The sequence below is a fragment of the Rhinoderma darwinii genome, chromosome 1 (assembly GCF_050947455.1).
Source record: "Rhinoderma darwinii isolate aRhiDar2 chromosome 1, aRhiDar2.hap1, whole genome shotgun sequence".
Taxonomy (NCBI): Eukaryota; Metazoa; Chordata; class Amphibia; order Anura; family Rhinodermatidae; genus Rhinoderma; species Rhinoderma darwinii.
The window spans coordinates 412,441,766-412,458,470 of record NC_134687.1 but is presented as its reverse complement, the minus strand read 5'-3'; the positions used below and the strand labels follow the sequence as shown (position 1 = coordinate 412,458,470).

At 42.7% G+C, this 16,705-nt stretch overlaps 12 non-coding genes across 12 annotated transcripts; all 12 read right to left on the bottom strand.

Annotated features, from left to right (window-relative positions):
* Positions 1–1,007: 1,007 nt before the first annotated feature.
* On the bottom strand, positions 1,008–1,090 carry TRNAL-UAG (transfer RNA leucine (anticodon UAG)). The gene has a single exon. It is a non-coding gene; the product is annotated as a tRNA-Leu (tRNA).
* Positions 1,091–2,272: 1,182 nt separating this feature from the next.
* Positions 2,273–2,355, bottom strand: TRNAL-UAG (transfer RNA leucine (anticodon UAG)). The gene has a single exon. It is a non-coding gene; the product is annotated as a tRNA-Leu (tRNA).
* Positions 2,356–3,537: 1,182 nt separating this feature from the next.
* On the bottom strand, positions 3,538–3,620 carry TRNAL-UAG (transfer RNA leucine (anticodon UAG)). Its single transcript has one exon. It is a non-coding gene; the product is annotated as a tRNA-Leu (tRNA).
* Positions 3,621–4,806: 1,186 nt separating this feature from the next.
* Positions 4,807–4,889, bottom strand: TRNAL-UAG (transfer RNA leucine (anticodon UAG)). The gene has a single exon. It is a non-coding gene; the product is annotated as a tRNA-Leu (tRNA).
* A 1,182-nt stretch (positions 4,890–6,071) lies between these two features.
* TRNAL-UAG (transfer RNA leucine (anticodon UAG)) lies at positions 6,072–6,154 on the bottom strand. The gene has a single exon. It is a non-coding gene; the product is annotated as a tRNA-Leu (tRNA).
* A 1,513-nt stretch (positions 6,155–7,667) lies between these two features.
* On the bottom strand, positions 7,668–7,750 carry TRNAL-UAG (transfer RNA leucine (anticodon UAG)). Its single transcript has one exon. It is a non-coding gene; the product is annotated as a tRNA-Leu (tRNA).
* A 1,182-nt stretch (positions 7,751–8,932) lies between these two features.
* TRNAL-UAG (transfer RNA leucine (anticodon UAG)) lies at positions 8,933–9,015 on the bottom strand. The gene has a single exon. It is a non-coding gene; the product is annotated as a tRNA-Leu (tRNA).
* A 1,182-nt stretch (positions 9,016–10,197) lies between these two features.
* On the bottom strand, positions 10,198–10,280 carry TRNAL-UAG (transfer RNA leucine (anticodon UAG)). The gene has a single exon. It is a non-coding gene; the product is annotated as a tRNA-Leu (tRNA).
* A 1,182-nt stretch (positions 10,281–11,462) lies between these two features.
* Positions 11,463–11,545, bottom strand: TRNAL-UAG (transfer RNA leucine (anticodon UAG)). Its single transcript has one exon. It is a non-coding gene; the product is annotated as a tRNA-Leu (tRNA).
* A 1,182-nt stretch (positions 11,546–12,727) lies between these two features.
* Positions 12,728–12,810, bottom strand: TRNAL-UAG (transfer RNA leucine (anticodon UAG)). The gene has a single exon. It is a non-coding gene; the product is annotated as a tRNA-Leu (tRNA).
* Positions 12,811–14,323: 1,513 nt separating this feature from the next.
* TRNAL-UAG (transfer RNA leucine (anticodon UAG)) lies at positions 14,324–14,406 on the bottom strand. Its single transcript has one exon. It is a non-coding gene; the product is annotated as a tRNA-Leu (tRNA).
* A 1,513-nt stretch (positions 14,407–15,919) lies between these two features.
* Positions 15,920–16,002, bottom strand: TRNAL-UAG (transfer RNA leucine (anticodon UAG)). Its single transcript has one exon. It is a non-coding gene; the product is annotated as a tRNA-Leu (tRNA).
* Between the last annotated feature and the right edge of the window lie 703 nt (positions 16,003–16,705).

The following is a 16,705-nucleotide window of genomic DNA, read 5'->3' as shown; positions in this document are numbered from 1 at the left end:
ATCTTGAAAATATAGAGAAATCCCCCTGGGAGGTACCCAGGAGTAAGGCAGTGGTGTAGGATTCTCTATAACATTCACTCAAGTAAGCAGAGGGATATGAATTGTTTTACATTGTTCACTTATATTTAGGGTCCTGTTAGAGATATGGGGATCATGAGAATTTAGAGTTGGTAGAGAATATGATCAAGGTTAAAAAAGTTGGCAGAAAGGAGTGTTGTGAAAGTCGTGGTACTAAAAAAAGGTATCTACTGCACCTGACTGTTGGGTGTGGAGCACTTCTCTTTATCAGAATTTAGATTAAGCCGCGTAACTGGTGGGTTCTGCAGGTGTTCGTCAGGGATGGGGTTTCTCTGACAGTTTTACAAGTACTAGAATTAATTTGGCTCCAAACTCCCACTAATTCAAAGCCACATGTATATAAGTGGCTCGGGCTGGTCTCTTGGAGCTATGGAGTGCACAGTAGTGGAGCTAGGCCATGTTCTGAAGCCAGGCCCAAGATGTGGCCCCGTGTCTCGAATATTGCCACAACTTACATGGTTGCGGTGGGTAAATGCTATTAGCAAAAGGACTCCTCTCATCGCCGTACTAAGCTGCATAGAAATTGGGCAACAGAATAGCTGCACTATCACTCAATAGTACTGAATGCAGAATTGTCCCAGGTCTGGTGTTGAGTTTGTAGAAGTCTTTACAGGGAGTTGGCGAGGATTTTACCAGGATAGCGGAGGAGCTCAAGGAAAATGTGTTATTACTTTATGAGTGTTAGACCTGACATTATATCATGCTAAGAAAATATAAGTGTTCAAAAGTGGGATTTAAATCCACAAATTCAAGAGAGACCGGTCGGTCATCCTAACCTAAACAAAAGTGCAATTTTTAAAGATTGGATGCCAAAACAGTTATCTGAAGAGTCTAATGTATGTTTTGGGGCGTATACCGACATAGTTTTTTACTATTATTTCACTAACACTGACAGAATGACTGCGAAGAATGTTTAAGAAAAGATGAGTTGTCAGAAGTGGGATTTGAACCCACGCCTCCAGGGGAGACTGCGACCTAAACGCAGCGCCTTAGACCGCTCGGCCATCCTGACTTATAGAAAACCTCTGCCTCTCCAGATTGGTAGGAAAAACAATCATGTTAAGAGTCGATTTTTTTGGGGATGTTGAATTGAAAGATTAGAACTGTTTCTTGTCCATTTCCGTCTTGTATTTATTGGATTATGATTACAGTGTTGCAAAAAGAAGTCCTTGAAGACCCTTTTACTTGCTTGATCTTGAAAATATAGAGAAATCCCCCTGGGAGGTACCCAGGAGTAAGGCAGTGGTGTAGGATTCTCTATAACATTCACTCAAGTAAGCAGAGGGATATGAATTGTTTTACATTGTTCACTTATATTTAGGGTCCTGTTAGAGATATGGGGATCATGAGAATTTAGAGTTGGTAGAGAATATGATCAAGGTTAAAAAAGTTGGCAGAAAGGAGTGTTGTTAAAGTCGTGGTACTATAAAAGGTATCTACTGCACCTGACTGTTGGGTGTGGAGCACTTCTCTTTATCAGAATTTAGATTAAGCCGCGTAACTGGTGGGTTCTGCAGGTGTTCGTCAGGGATGGGGTTTCTCTGACAGCTTTACAAGTGCTAGAATTAATTTGGCTCCAAACTCCCACTAATACAAAGCCACATGTATATAAGTGGCTCGGGCTGGTCTCTTGGAGCTATGGAGTGCACAGTAGTGGAGCTAGGCCATGTTCTGTAGCCAGGCCCAGGATGTGGCCCCGTGTCTCGAATATTGCCACAACTTACACGGTTGCAGTGGGTAAATGCTATTAGCAAAAGGACTCCTCTCATCGCCGTACTCAGCTGCATAGAAATTGGGCAACAGAATAGCTGCACTATCACTCAATAGTACTGAATGCAGAATTGTCCCAGGTCTGGTGTTGAGTTTGTAGAAGTCTTTACAGGGAGTTGGCGAGGATTTTACCAGGATAGCGGAGGAGCTCAAGGAAAATGTGTTATTACTTTATGAGTGTTAGACCTGACATTATATCATGCTAAGAAAATATAAGTGTTCAAAAGTGGGATTTAAATCCACAAATTCAAGAGAGACCGGTCGGTCATCCTAACCTACACAAAAGTGCAATTTTTAAAGATTGGATGCCGAAACAGTTATCTGAAGAGTCTAATGTTTTGGGGCGTATACCGACATAGTTTTTTACTATTATTTCACTAACACTGACAGAATGACTGCGAAGTATGTTTAAGAAAAGATGAGTTGTCAGAAGTGGGATTTGAACCCACGCCTCCAGGGGAGACTGCGACCTAAACGCAGCGCCTTAGACCACTCGGCCATCCTGACTTACAGAAAACCTCTGCCTCTCCAGATTGGTAGGAAAAACAATCATGTTAAGAGTCGATTTTTTGGGGATGTTGAATTGAAAGATTAGAACTGTTTCTTGTCCATTTCCGTCTTGTATTTATTGGTTTATGATTACAGTGTTGCAAAAAGAAGTCCTTGAAGACCCTTTTACTTGCTTGATCTTGAAAATATAGAGAAATCCCCCTGGGAGGTACCCAGGAGTAAGGCAGTGGTGTAGGATTCTCTATAACATTCACTCAAGTAAGCAGAGGGATATGAATTGTTTTACATTGTTCACTTATATTTAGGGTCCTGTTAGAGATATGGGGATCATGAGAATTTAGAGTTGGTAGAGAATATGATCAAGGTTAAAAAAGTTGGCAGAAAGGAGTGTTGTGAAAGTCGTGGTACTATAAAAGGTATCTACTGCACCTGACTGTTGGGTGTGGAGCACTTCTCTTTATCAGAATTTAGATTAAGCCGCGTAACTGGTGGGTTCTGCAGGTGTTCGTCAGGGATGGGGTTTCTCTGACAGCTTTACAAGTGCTAGAATTAATTTGGCTCCAAACTCCCACTAATACAAAGCCACATGTATATAAGTGGCTCGGGCTGGTCTCTTGGAGCTATGGAGTGCACAGTAGTGGAGCTAGGCCATGTTCTGTAGCCAGGCCCAGGATGTGGCCCCGTGTCTCGAATATTGCCACAACTTACACGGTTGCAGTGGGTAAATGCTATTAGCAAAAGGACTCCTCTCATCGCCGTACTCAGCTGCATAGAAATTGGGCAACAGAATAGCTGCACTATCACTCAATAGTACTGAATGCAGAATTGTCCCAGGTCTGGTGTTGAGTTTGTAGAAGTCTTTACAGGGAGTTGGCGAGGATTTTACCAGGATAGCGGAGGAGCTCAAGGAAAATGTGTTATTACTTTATGAGTGTTAGACCTGACATTATATCATGCTAAGAAAATATGAGTGTTCAAAAGTGGGATTTAAATCCACAAATTCAAGAGAGACCGGTCGGTCATCCTAACCTACACAAAAGTGCAATTTTTAAAGATTGGATGCCGAAACAGTTATCTGAAGAGTCTAATGTTTTGGGGCATATACCGACATAGTTTTTTTACTATTATTTCACTAACACTGACGGAATGACTGCAAAGTATGTTTAAGAAAAGATGAGTTGTCAGAAGTGGGATTTGAACCCACGCCTCCAGGGGAGACTGCGACCTAAACGCAGCGCCTTAGACCACTCGGCCATCCTGACTTACAGAAAACCTCTGCCTCTCCAGATTGGTAGGAAAAACAATCATGTTAAGAGTCGATTTTTTGGGGATGTTGAATTGAAAGATTAGAACTGTTTCTTGTCCATTTCCGTCTTGTATTTATTGGTTTATGATTACAGTGTTGCAAAAAGAAGTCCTTGAAGACCCTTTTACTTGCTTGATCTTGAAAATATAGAGAAATCCCCCTGGGAGGTACCCAGGAGTAAGGCAGTGGTGTAGGATTCTCTATAACATTCACTCAAGTAAGCAGAGGGATATGAATTGTTTTACATTGTTCACTTATATTTAGGGTCCTGTTAGAGATATGGGGATGATGAGAATTTAGAGTTGGTAGAGAATATGATCAAGGTTAAAAAAGTTGGCAGAAAGGAGTGTTGTGAAAGTTGTGGTACTATAAAAGGTATCTACTGCACCTGACTGTTGGGTGTGGAGCACTTCTCTTTATCAGAATTTAGATTAAGCCGCGTAACTGGTGGGTTCTGCAGGTGTTCGTCAGGGATGGGGTTTCTCTGACAGCTTTACAAGTGCTAGAATTAATTTGGCTCCAAACTCCCACTAATACAAAGCCACATGTATATAAGTGGCTCGGGCTGGTCTCTTGGAGCTATGGAGTGCACAGTAGTGGAGCTAGGCCATGTTCTGTAGCCAGGCCCAGGATGTGGCCCCGTGTCTCGAATATTGCCACAACTTACACGGTTGCAGTGGGTAAATGCTATTAGCAAAAGGACTCCTCTCATCGCCGTACTCAGCTGCATAGAAATTGGGCAACAGAATAGCTGCACTATCACTCAATAGTACTGAATGCAGAATTGTCCCAGGTCTGGTGTTGAGTTTGTAGAAGTCTTTACAGGGAGTTGGCGAGGATTTTACCAGGATAGCGGAGGAGCTCAAGGAAAATGTGTTATTACTTTATGAGTGTTAGACCTGACATTATATCATGCTAAGAAAATATAAGTGTTCAAAAGTGGGATTTAAATCCACAAATTCAAGAGAGACCGGTCGGTCATCCTAACCTAAACAAAAGTGCAATTTTTAAAGATTGGATGCCAAAACAGTTATCTGAAGAGTCTAATGTATGTTTTGGGGCGTATACCGACATAGTTTTTTTACTATTATTTCACTAACACTGACGGAATGACTGCGAAGTATGTTTAAGAAAAGATGAGTTGTCAGAAGTGGGATTTGAACCCACGCCTCCAGGGGAGACTGCGACCTAAACGCAGCGCCTTAGACCACTCGGCCATCCTGACTTACAGAAAACCTCTGCCTCTCCAGATTGGTAGGAAAAACAATCATGTTAAGAGTCGATTTTTTGGGGATGTTGAATTGAAAGATTAGAACTGTTTCTTGTCCATTTCCGTCTTGTATTTATTGGTTTATGATTACAGTGTTGCAAAAAGAAGTCCTTGAAGACCCTTTTACTTGCTTGATCTTGAAAATATAGAGAAATCCCCCTGGGAGGTACCCAGGAGTAAGGCAGTGGTGTAGGATTCTCTATAACATTCACTCAAGTAAGCAGAGGGATATGAATTGTTTTACATTGTTCACTTATATTTAGGGTCCTGTTAGAGATATGGGGATCATGAGAATTTAGAGTTGGTAGAGAATATGATCAAGGTTAAAAAAGTTGGCAGAAAGGAGTGTTGTGAAAGTCGTGGTACTATAAAAGGTATCTACTGCACCTGACTGTTGGGTGTGGAGCACTTCTCTTTATCAGAATTTAGATTAAGCCGCGTAACTGGTGGGTTCTGCAGGTGTTCGTCAGGGATGGGGTTTCTCTGACAGCTTTACAAGTGCTAGAATTAATTTGGCTCCAAACTCCCACTAATACAAAGCCACATGTATATAAGTGGCTCGGGCTGGTCTCTTGGAGCTATGGAGTGCACAGTAGTGGAGCTAGGCCATGTTCTGTAGCCAGGCCCAGGATGTGGCCCCGTGTCTCGAATATTGCCACAACTTACACGGTTGCAGTGGGTAAATGCTATTAGCAAAAGGACTCCTCTCATCGCCGTACTCAGCTGCATAGAAATTGGGCAACAGAATAGCTGCACTATCACTCAATAGTACTGAATGCAGAATTGTCCCAGGTCTGGTGTTGAGTTTGTAGAAGTCTTTACAGGGAGTTGGCGAGGATTTTACCAGGATAGCGGAGGAGCTCAAGGAAAATGTGTTATTACTTTATGAGTGTTAGACCTGACATTATATCATGCTAAGAAAATATGAGTGTTCAAAAGTGGGATTTAAATCCACAAATTCAGGAGAGACCGGTCGGTCATCCTAACCTACACAAAAGTGCAGTTTTTAAAGATTGGATGCCGAAACAGTTATCTGAAGAGTCTAATGTTTTGGGGCGTATACCGACATAGTTTTTTTACTATTATTTCACTAACACTGACGGAATGACTGCGAAGTATGTTTAAGAAAAGATGAGTTGTCAGAAGTGGGATTTGAACCCACGCCTCCAGGGGAGACTGCGACCTAATCGCAGCACCTTAGACCACTCGGCCATCCTGACTTACAGAAAAACTCTGCCTCTCCAGATTGGTAGGAAAAACAATCATGTTAAGAGTCGATTTTTTGGGAATGTTGAATTGAAAGATTAGAACTGTTTCTTGTCCATTTCCGTCTTGTATTTATTGGTTTATGATTACAGTGTTGCAAAAAGAAGTCCTTGAAGACCCTTTTACTTGCTTGATCTTGAAAATATAGAGAAATCCCCCTGGGAGGTACCCAGGAGTAAGGCAGTGGTGTAGGATTCTCTATAACATTCACTCAAGTAAGCAGAGGGATATGAATTGTTTTACATTGTTCACTTATATTTAGGGTCCTGTTAGAGATATGGGGATCATGAGAATTTAGAGTTGGTAGAGAATATGATCAAGGTTAAAAAAGTTGGCAGAAAGGAGTGTTGTGAAAGTCGTGGTACTATAAGGGTATGTGCACACACACTAATTACGTCCGTAATTGACGGACGTATTTCGGCCGCAAGTACCGGACCGAACTCAGTGCAGGGAGCCGGGCTCCTAGCATCATAGTTATGTACGATGCTAGGAGTCCCTGCCTCTCCATGGAACTACTGTCCCGTACTGAAAACACGATTACAGTACGGGACAGTTGTCCTGCAGAGAGGCAGGGACTCCTAGCGTCGTACATAACTATGATGCTAGGAGCCCGGCTCCCTGCACTGAGTTCGGTACGGGACTTGCGGCCGAAATACGTCCGTCAATTACGGACGTAATTAGTGTGTGTGCACATACCCTAAAAGGTATCTACTGCACCTGACTGTTGGGTGTGGAGCACTTCTCTTTATCAGAATTTAGATTAAGCCGCGTAACTGGTGGGTTCTGCAGGTGTTCGTCAGGGATGGGGTTTCTCTGACAGCTTTACAAGTGCTAGAATTAATTTGGCTCCAAACTCCCACTAATACAAAGCCACATGTATATAAGTGGCTCGGGCTGGTCTCTTGGAGCTATGGAGTGCACAGTAGTGGAGCTAGGCCATGTTCTGTAGCCAGGCCCAGGATGTGGCCCCGTGTCTCGAATATTGCCACAACTTACACGGTTGCAGTGGGTAAATGCTATTAGCAAAAGGACTCCTCTCATCGCCGTACTCAGCTGCATAGAAATTGGGCAACAGAATAGCTGCACTATCACTCAATAGTACTGAATGCAGAATTGTCCCAGGTCTGGTGTTAAGTCTGTAGAAGTCTTTACAGGGAGTTGGCGAGGATTTTACCAGGATAGCGGAGGAGCTCAATGAAAATGTGTCATTACTTTATGAGTGTTAGACCTGACATTATATCATGCTAAGAAAATATGAGTGTTCAAAAGTGGGATTTAAATCCACAAATTCAAGAGAGACCGGTCGGTCATCCTAACCTACACAAAAGTGCAATTTTTAAAGATTGGATAACGAAAGAATTATCTGAAGAGTCTAATGTTTTGGGGCGTATACCGACATAGTTTTTTTACTATTATTTCACTAACACTGACGGAATGACTGCGAAGTATGTTTAAGAAAAGATGAGTTGTCAGAAGTGGGATTTGAACCCACGCCTCCAGGGGAGACTGCGACCTAAACGCAGCGCCTTAGACCACTCGGCCATCCTGACTTACAGAAAACCTCTGCCTCTCCAGATTGGTAGGAAAAACAATCATGTTAAGAGTCGATTTTTTGGGGATGTTGAATTGAAAGATTAGAACTGTTTCTTGTCCATTTCAGTCTTGTATTTATTGGTTTATGATTACAGTGTTGCAAAAAGAAGTTCTTGAAGACCCTTTTACTTGCTTGATCTTGAAAATATAGAGAAATCCCCCTGGGAGGTACCCAGGAGTAAGGCAGTGGTGTAGGATTCTCTATAACATTCACTCAAGTAAGCAGAGGGATATGAATTGTTTTACATTGTTCACTTATATTTAGGGTCCTGTTAGAGATATGGGGATCATGAGAATTTAGAGTTGGTAGAGAATATGATCAAGGTTAAAAAAGTTGGCAGAAAGGAGTGTTGTGAAAGTCGTGGTACTATAAAAGGTATCTACTGCACCTGACTGTTGGGTGTGGAGCACTTCTCTTTATCAGAATTTAGATTAAGCCGCGTAACTGGTGGGTTCTGCAGGTGTTCGTCAGGGATGGGGTTTCTCTGACAGCTTTACAAGTGCTAGAATTAATTTGGCTCCAAACTCCCACTAATACAAAGCCACATGTATATAAGTGGCTCGGGCTGGTCTCTTGGAGCTATGGAGTGCACAGTAGTGGAGCTAGGCCATGTTCTGTAGCCAGGCCCAGGATGTGGCCCCGTGTCTCGAATATTGCCACAACTTACACGGTTGCAGTGGGTAAATGCTATTAGCAAAAGGACTCCTCTCATCGCCGTACTCAGCTGCATAGAAATTGGGCAACAGAATAGCTGCACTATCACTCAATAGTACTGAATGCAGAATTGTCCCAGGTCTGGTGTTAAGTCTGTAGAAGTCTTTACAGGGAGTTGGCGAGGATTTTACCAGGATAGCGGAGGAGCTCAATGAAAATGTGTCATTACTTTATGAGTGTTAGACCTGACATTATATCATGCTAAGAAAATATGAGTGTTCAAAAGTGGGATTTAAATCCACAAATTCAAGAGAGACCGGTCGGTCATCCTAACCTACACAAAAGTGCAATTTTTAAAGATTGGATGCCGAAACAGTTATCTGAAGAGTCTAATGTTTTGGGGCGTATACCGACATAGTTTTTTTACTATTATTTCACTAACACTGACGGAATGACTGCGAAGTATGTTTAAGAAAAGATGAGTTGTCAGAAGTGGGATTTGAACCCACGCCTGCAAGGGAGACTGCGACCTAAACGCAGCGCCTTTGACCACTCGGCCATCCTGACTTACAGAAAACGTCTGCCTCTCCAGATTGGTAGGAAAAACAATCATGTTAAGAGTCGATTTTTTGGGGATGTTGAATTGAAAGATTAGAACTGTTTCTTGTCCATTTCCGTCTTGTATTTATTGGTTTATGATTACAGTGTTGCAAAAAGAAGTCCTTGAAGACCCTTTTACTTGCTTGATCTTGAAAATATAGAGAAATCCCCCTGGGAGGTACCCAGGAGTAAGGCAGTGGTGTAGGATTCTCTATAACATTCACTCAAGTAAGCAGAGGGATATGAATTGTTTTACATTGTTCACTTATATTTAGGGTCCTGTTAGAGATATGGGGATCATGAGAATTTAGAGTTGGTAGAGAATATGATCAAGGTTAAAAAAGTTGGCAGAAAGGAGTGTTGTGAAAGTCGTGGTACTATAAAAGGTATCTACTGCACCTGACTGTTGGGTGTGGAGCACTTCTCTTTATCAGAATTTAGATTAAGCCGCGTAACTGGTGGGTTCTGCAGGTGTTCGTCAGGGATGGGGTTTCTCTGACAGCTTTACAAGTGCTAGAATTAATTTGGCTCCAAACTCCCACTAATACAAAGCCACATGTATATAAGTGGCTCGGGCTGGTCTCTTGGAGCAATGGAGTGCACAGTAGTGGAGCTAGGCCATGTTCTGTAGCCAGGCCCAGGATGTGGCCCCGTGTCTCGAATATTGCCACAACTTACACGGTTGCAGTGGGTAAATGCTATTAGCAAAAGGACTCCTCTCATCGCCGTACTCAGCTGCATAGAAATTGGGCAACAGAATAGCTGCACTATCACTCAATAGTACTGAATGCAGAATTGTCCCAGGTCTGGTGTTAAGTCTGTAGAAGTCTTTACAGGGAGTTGGCGAGGATTTTACCAGGATAGCGGAGGAGCTCAATGAAAATGTGTCATTACTTTATGAGTGTTAGACCTGACATTATATCATGCTAAGAAAATATGAGTGTTCAAAAGTGGGATTTAAATCCACAAATTCAAGAGAGACCGGTCGGTCATCCTAACCTACACAAAAGTGCAATTTTTAAAGATTGGATGCCGAAACAGTTATCTGAAGAGTCTAATGTTTTGGGGCGTATACCGACATAGTTTTTTTACTATTATTTCACTAACACTGACTGAATGACTGCGAAGTATGTTTAAGAAAAGATGAGTTGTCAGAAGTGGGATTTGAACCCACGCCTCCAGGGGAGACTGCGACCTAAACGCAGCGCCTTAGACCACTCGGCCATCCTGACTTACAGAAAACCTCTGCCTCTCCAGATTGGTAGGAAAAACAATCATGTTAAGACTCGATTTTTTGGGGATGTTGAATTGAAAGATTAGAACTGTTTCTTGTCCATTTCCGTCTTGTATTTATTGGTTTATGATTACAGTGTTGCAAAAAGAAGTCCTTGAAGACCCTTTTACTTGCTTGATCTTGAAAATATAGAGAAATCCCCCTGGGAGGTACCCAGGAGTAAGGCAGTGGTGTAGGATTCTCTATAACATTCACTCAAGTAAGCAGAGGGATATGAATTGTTTTACATTGTTCACTTATATTTAGGGTCCTGTTAGAGATATGGGGATCATGAGAATTTAGAGTTGGTAGAGAATATGATCAAGGTTAAAAAAGTTGGCAGAAAGGAGTGTTGTGAAAGTCGTGGTACTATAAAAGGTATCTACTGCACCTGACTGTTGGGTGTGGAGCACTTCTCTTTATCAGAATTTAGATTAAGCCGCGTAACTGGTGGGTTCTGCAGGTGTTCGTCAGGGATGGGGTTTCTCTGACAGCTTTACAAGTGCTAGAATTAATTTGGCTCCAAACTCCCACTAATACAAAGCCACATGTATATAAGTGGCTCGGGCTGGTCTCTTGGAGCTATGGAGTGCACAGTAGTGGAGCTAGGCCATGTTCTGTAGCCAGGCCCAGGATGTGGCCCCGTGTCTCGAATATTGCCACAACTTACACGGTTGCAGTGGGTAAATGCTATTAGCAAAAGGACTCCTCTCATCGCCGTACTCAGCTGCATAGAAATTGGGCAACAGAATAGCTGCACTATCACTCAATAGTACTGAATGCAGAATTGTCCCAGGTCTGGTGTTAAGTCTGTAGAAGTCTTTACAGGGAGTTGGCGAGGATTTTACCAGGATAGCGGAGGAGCTCAATGAAAATGTGTCATTACTTTATGAGTGTTAGACCTGACATTATATCATGCTAAGAAAATATGAGTGTTCAAAAGTGGGATTTAAATCCACAAATTCAAGAGAGACCGGTCGGTCATCCTAACCTACACAAAAGTGCAATTTTCAAAGATTGGATGCCGAAACAGTTATCTGAAGAGTCTAATGTTTTGGGGCGTATACCGACATAGTTTTTTTACTATTATTTCACTAACACTGACGGAATGACTGCAAAGAATGTTTAAGAAAAGATTAGTTGTCAGAAGTGGGATTTGAACGCACGCCTCCAGGAGAGACTGCGACCTAAACGCAGCGCCTTAGACCACTCGGCCATCCTGACTTACAGAAAACCTCTGCCTCTCCAGATTGGTAGGAAAAACAATCATGTTAAGAGTCGATTTTTTGGGGATGTTGAATTGAAAGATTAGAACTGTTTCTTGTCCATTTCCGTCTTGTATTTATTGGTTTATGATTACAGTGTTGCAAAAAGAAGTCCTTGAAGACCCTTTTACTTGCTTGATCTTGAAAATATAGAGAAATCCCCCTGGGAGGTACCCAGGAGTAAGGCAGTGGTGTAGGATTCTCTATAACATTCACTCAAGTAAGCAGAGGGATATGAATTGTTTTACATTGTTCACTTATATTTAGGGTCCTGTTAGAGATATGGGGATCATGAGAATTTAGAGTTGGTAGAGAATATGATCAAGGTTAAAAAAGTTGGCAGAAAGGAGTGTTGTGAAAGTCGTGGTACTATAAAAGGTATCTACTGCACCTGACTGTTGGGTGTGGAGCACTTCTCTTTATCAGAATTTAGATTAAGCCGCGTAACTGGTGGGTTCTGCAGGTGTTCGTCAGGGATGGGGTTTCTCTGACAGCTTTACAAGTGCTAGAATTAATTTGGCTCCAAACTCCCACTAATACAAAGCCACATGTATATAAGTGGCTCGGGCTGGTCTCTTGGAGCAATGGAGTGCACAGTAGTGGAGCTAGGCCATGTTCTGTAGCCAGGCCCAGGATGTGGCCCCGTGTCTCGAATATTGCCACAACTTACACGGTTGCAGTGGGTAAATGCTATTAGCAAAAGGACTCCTCTCATCGCCGTACTCAGCTGCATAGAAATTGGGCAACAGAATAGCTGCACTATCACTCAATAGTACTGAATGCAGAATTGTCCCAGGTCTGGTGTTAAGTCTGTAGAAGTCTTTACAGGGAGTTGGCGAGGATTTTACCAGGATAGCGGAGGAGCTCAATGAAAATGTGTCATTACTTTATGAGTGTTAGACCTGACATTATATCATGCTAAGAAAATATGAGTGTTCAAAAGTGGGATTTAAATCCACAAATTCAAGAGAGACCGGTCGGTCATCCTAACCTACACAAAAGTGCAATTTTTAAAGATTGGATGCCGAAACAGTTATCTGAAGAGTCTAATGTTTTGGGGCGTATACCGACATAGTTTTTTTACTATTATTTCACTAACACTGACTGAATGACTGCGAAGTATGTTTAAGAAAAGATGAGTTGTCAGAAGTGGGATTTGAACCCACGCCTCCAGGGGAGACTGCGACCTAAACGCAGCGCCTTAGACCACTCGGCCATCCTGACTTACAGAAAACCTCTGCCTCTCCAGATTGGTAGGAAAAACAATCATGTTAAGACTCGATTTTTTGGGGATGTTGAATTGAAAGATTAGAACTGTTTCTTGTCCATTTCCGTCTTGTATTTATTGGTTTATGATTACAGTGTTGCAAAAAGAAGTCCTTGAAGACCCTTTTACTTGCTTGATCTTGAAAATATAGAGAAATCCCCCTGGGAGGTACCCAGGAGTAAGGCAGTGGTGTAGGATTCTCTATAACATTCACTCAAGTAAGCAGAGGGATATGAATTGTTTTACATTGTTCACTTATATTTAGGGTCCTGTTAGAGATATGGGGATCATGAGAATTTAGAGTTGGTAGAGAATATGATCAAGGTTAAAAAAGTTGGCAGAAAGGAGTGTTGTGAAAGTCGTGGTACTATAAGGGTATGTGCACACACACTAATTACGTCCGTAATTGACGGACGTATTTCGGCCGCAAGTACCGGACCGAACTCAGTGCAGGGAGCCGGGCTCCTAGCATCATAGTTATGTACGATGCTAGGAGTCCCTGCCTCTCCATGGAACTACTGTCCCGTACTGAAAACACGATTACAGTACGGGACAGTTGTCCTGCAGAGAGGCAGGGACTCCTAGCGTCGTACATAACTATGATGCTAGGAGCCCGGCTCCCTGCACTGAGTTCGGTACGGGACTTGCGGCCGAAATACGTCCGTCAATTACGGACGTAATTAGTGTGTGTGCATATACCCTAAAAGGTATCTACTGCACCTGACTGTTGGGTGTGGAGCACTTCTCTTTATCAGAATTTAGATTAAGCCGCGTAACTGGTGGGTTCTGCAGGTGTTCGTCAGGGATGGGGTTTCTCTGACAGCTTTACAAGTGCTAGAATTAATTTGGCTCCAAACTCCCACTAATACAAAGCCACATGTATATAAGTGGCTCGGGCTGGTCTCTTGGAGCTATGGAGTGCACAGTAGTGGAGCTAGGCCATGTTCTGTAGCCAGGCCCAGGATGTGGCCCCGTGTCTCGAATATTGCCACAACTTACACGGTTGCAGTGGGTAAATGCTATTAGCAAAAGGACTCCTCTCATCGCCGTACTCAGCTGCATAGAAATTGGGCAACAGAATAGCTGCACTATCACTCAATAGTACTGAATGCAGAATTGTCCCAGGTCTGGTGTTAAGTCTGTAGAAGTCTTTACAGGGAGTTGGCGAGGATTTTACCAGGATAGCGGAGGAGCTCAATGAAAATGTGTCATTACTTTATGAGTGTTAGACCTGACATTATATCATGCTAAGAAAATATGAGTGTTCAAAAGTGGGATTTAAATCCACAAATTCAAGAGAGACCGGTCGGTCATCCTAACCTACACAAAAGTGCAATTTTTAAAGATTGGATAACGAAAGAATTATCTGAAGAGTCTAATGTTTTGGGGCGTATACCGACATAGTTTTTTTACTATTATTTCACTAACACTGACGGAATGACTGCGAAGTATGTTTAAGAAAAGATGAGTTGTCAGAAGTGGGATTTGAACCCACGCCTCCAGGGGAGACTGCGACCTAAACGCAGCGCCTTAGACCACTCGGCCATCCTGACTTACAGAAAACCTCTGCCTCTCCAGATTGGTAGGAAAAATAATCATGTTAAGAGTCGATTTTTTGGGGATGTTGAATTGAAAGATTAGAACTGTTTCTTGTCCATTTCCGTCTTGTATTTATTGGTTTATGATTACAGTGTTGCAAAAAGAAGTCCTTGAAGACCCTTTTACTTGCTTGATCTTGAAAATATAGAGAAATCCCCCTGGGAGGTACCCAGGAGTAAGGCAGTGGTGTAGGATTCTCTATAACATTCACTCAAGTAAGCAGAGGGATATGAATTGTTTTACATTGTTCACTTATATTTAGGGTCCTGTTAGAGATATGGGGATCATGAGAATTTAGAGTTGGTAGAGAATATGATCAAGGTTAAAAAAGTTGGCAGAAAGGAGTGTTGTGAAAGTCGTGGTACTATAAGGGTATGTGCACACACACTAATTACGTCCGTAATTGACGGACGTATTTCGGCCGCAAGTACCGGACCGAACTCAGTGCAGGGAGCCGGGCTCCTAGCATCATAGTTATGTACGATGCTAGGAGTCCCTGCCTCTCGATGGAACTACTGTCCCGTACTGAAAACACGATTACAGTACGGGACAGTTGTCCTGCAGAGAGGCAGGGACTCCTAGCGTCGTACATAACTATGATGCTAGGAGCCCGGCTCCCTGCACTGAGTTCGGTACGGGACTTGCGGCCGAAATACGTCCGTCAATTACGGACGTAATTAGTGTGTGTGCACATACCCTAAAAGGTATCTACTGCACCTGACTGTTGGGTGTGGAGCACTTCTCTTTATCAGAATTTAGATTAAGCCGCGTAACTGGTGGGTTCTGCAGGTGTTCGTCAGGGATGGGGTTTCTCTGACAGCTTTACAAGTGCTAGAATTAATTTGGCTCCAAACTCCCACTAATACAAAGCCACATGTATATAAGTGGCTCGGGCTGGTCTCTTGGAGCTATGGAGTGCACAGTAGTGGAGCTAGGCCATGTTCTGTGGCCAGGCCCAGGATGTGGCCCCGTGTCTCGAATATTGCCACAACTTACACGGTTGCAGTGGGTAAATGCTATTAGCAAAAGGACTCCTCTCATCGCCGTACTCAGCTGCATAGAAATTGGGCAACAGAATAGCTGCACTATCACTCAATAGTACTGAATGCAGAATTGTCCCAGGTCTGGTGTTAAGTCTGTAGAAGTCTTTACAGGGAGTTGGCGAGGATTTTACCAGGATAGCGGAGGAGCTCAATGAAAATGTGTCATTACTTTATGAGTGTTAGACCTGACATTATATCATGCTAAGAAAATATGAGTGTTCAAAAGTGGGATTTAAATCCACAAATTCAAGAGAGACCGGTCGGTCATCCTAACCTACACAAAAGTGCAATTTTTAAAGATTGGATAACGAAAGAATTATCTGAAGAGTCTAATGTTTTGGGGCGTATACCGACATAGTTTTTTTACTATTATTTCACTAACACTGACGGAATGACTGCGAAGTATGTTTAAGAAAAGATGAGTTGTCAGAAGTGGGATTTGAACCCACGCCTCCAGGGGAGACTGCGACCTAAACGCAGCGCCTTAGACCACTCGGCCATCCTGACTTACAGAAAACCTCTGCCTCTCCAGATTGGTAGGAAAAACAATCATGTTAAGAGTCGATTTTTTGGGGATGTTGAATTGAAAGATTAGAACTGTTTCTTGTCCATTTCCGTCTTGTATTTATTGGTTTATGATTACAGTGTTGCAAAAAGAAGTCCTTGAAGACCCTTTTACTTGCTTGATCTTGAAAATATAGAGAAATCCCCCTGGGAGGTACCCAGGAGTAAGGCAGTGGTGTAGGATTCTCTATAACATTCACTCAAGTAAGCAGAGGGATATGAATTGTTTTACATTGTTCACTTATATTTAGGGTCCTGTTAGAGATATGGGGATCATGAGAATTTAGAGTTGGTAGAGAATATGATCAAGGTTAAAAAAGTTGGCAGAAAGGAGTGTTGTGAAAGTCGTGGTACTATAAAAGGTATCTACTGCACCTGACTGTTGTGTGTGGAGCACTTCTCTTTATCAGAATTTAGATTAAGCCGCGTAACTGGTGGGTTCTGCAGGTGTTCGTCAGGGATGGGGTTTCTCTGACAGCTTTACAAGTGCTAGAATTGATTTGGCTCCAAACTCCCACTAATACAAAGCCACATGTATATAAGTGGCTCGGGCTGGTCTCTTGGAGCTATGGAGTGCACAGTAGTGGAGCTAGGCCATGTTCTGTAGCCAGGCCCAGGATGTGGCCCCGTGTCTCGAATATTGCCA